Source organism: Mirounga leonina, unplaced genomic scaffold, assembly GCF_011800145.1.
Source record: "Mirounga leonina isolate KUSES-001 unplaced genomic scaffold, KU_Mleo_1.0 Mir_166, whole genome shotgun sequence".
In the NCBI taxonomy this organism is placed as follows: Eukaryota; Metazoa; Chordata; class Mammalia; order Carnivora; family Phocidae; genus Mirounga; species Mirounga leonina.
The window spans coordinates 26,328,628-26,333,677 of NW_023270418.1; positions in this window are offsets into that span (position 1 = coordinate 26,328,628).

Genomic DNA, 5,050 nt, shown 5'->3' on the forward strand with positions numbered 1-5,050 from the left:
CCCTACTCTAGCATAAGATGGAACCCAGGAAGGGGTGGAGGGCGAGGTAACTGGCTTAGGGAACTGGGGCTTTCTTTGGTGGCAAGAGGGCTGGGGCCAAGGCAGGGGCACCAAGGGTCCTTTCATGTCCTAATTCTTTCTGCCTTTTCTATCTCATTCCTTTTTCCTGTTCCAAGAGACCAAGGTCATACAGCTTTGTGTGACAGAGCCGGGATCCAGGCTGGGTTGGGCTGTCTTCAAATGCTTTTCAGGTGCTCGGTAGGAACAGTAAAGTCTGTTTACTGTGGCCTTGGTTCACCCCAGGAATCATCATGAATCAAGACTCTATGGAATAAGTAGAAGGCTGGGCCCTGGTGGGAAATATGGGAGCAGCTCCTTAGAATTTTTGGAAGCAGTAGAAATGTAAACGTGTTGCATAATTTCCTGCAAAAATCCAAGGGGTTTTAGCGCTAGAGTAGGGCCTAGGCTTTGAAATCAGCTGGACTTGGGTCCACCAATTATGACCTGTATTTGACCTTAGAGTTCTTGGACTCTGAGTTTCCTCATATGTGAAATAAGCATAACCTACTCACAGATTTGTCCTGAGGGTTAAATGAAGTAGTGTGTGTGATGTGCCTCCCAGAATGCCTGGGGCATAATATATGTTCAATAGATATTAGCTATTAATTCTCATTATTGAGAAAATGCCTTCTTCGGGTAGCAGTAGTGTTTTGTTAGGCCCAGGCCTTATGGAGTAATGACAACTTGTCATCTTTTCATCATCTGCTGCCCCAAAGCCTAAAATCCAAAGAGGAATATGCCTTCATCCCTATGTCCTGATTAAGTACCCAGCACTGTGCCAGGCTCCGTGGGGATGAAATGACGTCTGAGGCTGGGCTCTTGCTTCCACATGCCTACGGTTCAGCTGGGAAGGCGAGTAACGGTGGTGAGCAGAGTCTGTGGGAGTGTAACTCTGTGGGGATAATTCTGCACTGTCCCAACAAATGTGCTTGTGTCTGGACTGGTGAGGGGACAGGTGCTGGAAAAGAGTATACTTCGCTGCAGGCTCTCAAGTGCTGCCTTTGGCCACTGTCTCCTATCTGGGATTAGAGATGTGGGAGAGAGGTCAACGTCAGGTAGCAGGATTCGAGAGGAGCAGGCTTCAAAGGAAGCTCAACTCCATATAAATTTTGGGCATAAGCAGAAGTCTGGAGCGATCCCGACACACCCCTTTCCTCTGAGTCTGGCTCCTCTCAAGCTAGGTTTGACGTCCCCCTGGCCTTAAGGACAAGAAAGCCAACATTTGTCTTGCCCTCAGGGCACCACCTGTTGGTCTAACTTCATGCCTGACCCTGATTTCACTCATGATGCCGCTTTACTTATTTTGACCCACGTCTTGAAATCTTATCCTCCTTTCCTGGTATTTGACCCTTGGCTCATCCTTGGTTTGGAGTCAGCACTCTGCTCAGCACGATCTGATAACTTGGCCTGGCTGTGACCTGCCCCAGGACTGCAGGGTCCAGCCCGTCACGAGAGCCTGGCTGAGCATGATGTGAATCCCGTGGTGCCACCGAAGAGGGAGAAGATGGGAAGATGAAAGGCACAGACAGAGAGCTCTGCTTTGGGCTTCAGGGAATGCCTCCTTCAGAAGGTGACTAGGATGCCGTGATGGGGAGGAGGCTGAGTGGAAGGAAGGAAGAGAATGCCCACCCACCCCCCTGGCCTTGGCAATGTCAGCGCAAGTAAGCAGGTGGCTGGGCAGAGGTGCAGGTCACAGAAGAAGTGATGAATGATGCTGGGGCCACAGAGGAGCAAAAGGAAGCTGGCATTTTGCGTGACCACATCATCGATACCAGCAGCCAATGCCCCTTTCATGCCCAGAGTGGATGATGCCAGGGGAAGTGGGGAAACCATATCAAATGAGCATCGATTCAACAGCGTACTTCGAGCTAGGGTTTTTTTTTGTCATTTGAGTATTTAAGCTTCACACAACTTTCTTGTTTACAAATGATGCCAGATTGTATGTTGTAAAACCAGATTTAGACATCAGTCCTGTCTGATTCTAGAACCCATTAACTTCTGTTTCATCTTATGTTCTCAACGAGTCTCCGTTTCTCTGGCCCAGCATTGCTGGTTCACAGGGAAAGAGAAGGAAATTTGGGAGCGTGACCGGGTAGCCTAGGAGGTAGTTTCGTTACCCGGTAGGTCTGGGCTGAGTCTGGGGCCCTGTGATGTCTCGGCAGGTGCTGGGCCTGCGGAAAAGGGGATCAGGCCGTGGAGTGGGAGAAGAGGGGCTGGGGCAGGCCTGACAGCTTGCTGTATTTCTCTCCTCGCCGAGAACTGTGGTTCTTCGCCAGTGGACCCCGCCAGCCTCGTTGTTCTGTGATTTCTGGCCTCACCAAACTGTCTCCCCTGCATAGAAATAATAAGGGAGATAAAATAATAAGATAGCACAGGTCGGAGAAATGATTCAGTGTAAGGATGACTAATTACAACAGCTAAGTTGTGCTGAACGTTAATTAAGGACCTGATGGCATTCTCAGTGCTTTACAGATGTTAAATCTTTAATCCTCACAAACCACCTTATGAGGTAATTAATATCGACATACTCATTTTTCAGACAAAGAGACCAAGGTCGTATAGCTTTGTGTGACGGAGCTGGGATCCAGGCCGGGTCGGGATGTCTTCAAATGCCATGGTCTGAACCTCCAGGATAGGCAGCCTCTCTCAGGAAAATGACAATGAGACAAGACTGCACAGGCGTGGAGATCAAGCCTGATGGAGCCCCATAGAGAACCCCACAAGGTTTGGGGACTAAATTCAAAATAATTCAAGGACAATCCATTAGGGGTTATTTCAGTTTTTTGTTTTTTGTTTTTTTTTTAACTATATAAGAAAGCTCCTTAAAATGTAGTATCTTAAAACTACAACACTTTGTTATGTTTCACAATTCTGTGGGTTAGGAATTTGGGTAGGCTTGGGGCAAACTGGTCTTCTCTTCCACGTGGTGTGGACTGAGATCACACACAGCTGCACACACCTGGCCCCGGGCTGTCCCGGAAGGCCAAGGCTTCTGTCAACATCTGGTGCTTAATGCTCTTCCATATGGCCTTTCCACATGGCTAGCGGGGCTTCCTCCCAGCCCGGTGGTCTTAGGGTAGGTTTCCAAGATGGAAGAAGTGGACACCAGCAGTCTTTTTTTTTTTTTAAAGATTTTATTTATTTATTCATGAGAGACAGAGAGAGAGACAGAGGCAGAGGGAGAAGCAGGCTCCCCGCGGAGCAGGGAGCCCGATGCGGGACTCGATCCCAGGACCTTGGGATCATGACCTGAGCCGAAGGCAGACACTTAACCGACTGAGCCACCCAGGCGTCCCCCAGCAGTCTTCTTTAAGGCTGGGCCTGAAGTTGGCATGTTGTTACTTCTGCTGTGTGTCATGGTTCATAGCAAGCCGCAAGTGGGGTTGCCCGATAAAATACATGGTGCCCATTTAAATCTGATGAACAAATTCGGATAGACAAAATATTTTTTAGTATAAATCATGCAATATTAGGACATATTTATGCTTAAAAATTATTTGTTGTTTGTCTCAAATTCGATTTTAACTAGACACTTGTATTTTTATCCCAACCTTGTTGGGAGGGGTGGCATGTCATTCAGAGAAGTAAGGAATCAGTGGTGGCCATTCTTAGAAATCCAACATCGCAGGCGTCCATGGAATACATCCCAAAAGGTGGAGATGATATAGCATAGTGGTTAAACCTGACACTCCAGAGTCTGAGTTTCAATTCTGTGATTTATGTGATCTGAGACAAGTGATGTCAACCCATCTGTGACTCAGTTTCTTTCTTTTTAAAAAAATATTTTATTTATTTATTTGAGAGAGAGAGAGAAAACAAGAGACAGAGCATGAGTTGGGGAGAGGGGCAGAGGGAGAAGCAAACTCCCTGATGAGCGGGGAGCCCCAGGTGGGGCTGGATCCCAGGACCCCGGGATCATGACTTGAGCCAAAGGTGGACCCTTAACTGACTGAGCCATCCAGGCACCCTGTGACTCAGTTTCTTTATCTTAAAAATGGGGCTATAGTAGTTTGTGTCTCATGGGGGTAGATGGGAGGATTTTATGAGATTAAAATAAAATTCCTGACATATAGCAGGTATTTGATAAACGTTTGTTATCATTAAGGCAGGATTTCAAGCGAGGATCTGGCTAACGTTCCAGTCCTACCTAGTCGGGGAGCCAAGGGCAAAGAGTGGTCCCTCTGAGGGTCACACCTAAGATGGGCACCATATCTAACACTGTCTTTGTACTGGCAGAGAGCTCGGTTGTACATTGGTACTTTCCTTAGGCTTGTCCTGGAAACAAGCCAGCACACACATCCGACATGCGCCCCTGAACCCCTGCCCCCCACTAGTACGGTATTATTCGAAGGAAAGTTTTCTGTTAAGCAAATGGCTTATTTTCATGAAAAGACAGCAGTTCTTAAACTGCTGAGTCTGGGATAGAGTGTTGGGATGGTGGGGGGGACCAGCTGGGGCCTGCTGTATTCTTAGTGCGTGTGATTGTTAACTTATGTGTTACCTTGACTGGGCTCAGGGATGTGGGCATCTCTGGTAAAAGGGATGCTAAAACGTTACTTCTGGCTATGTCTGAGTGGGGTTTCCAGATAAGATTAGCATTTGAATAGGTAGACTGAGTAAAGATCACCCTCACTAATGTGGGTGGGCTTCATACAAATTCATTTAGGGCCTCAGTAGAACAAAAAGGCAGAAGGACGAATTTGCCCTTTTGGCTGGAGTTGGAACATCCATCTCCTCCTATCCTCAGACATCGGTGGGCTTGGTTCTTCGGCTTTTGGACTCCCACCAGGAGTAACACTATCAGCCCCCAGTTTTCAGACCTTTTGATTTAGACCGAATTATACCACCAGCTTTGCTGATTCTCTGCCTGCAGATGGCAGATGGTGGGACCTCTCAGCCTCCATAATTGCATGAGCCAATTCCTATAATAAATCTCCTCTATCATCTATCTATCTATCTATCTATCTATCTATCTATCTATCTATCTATC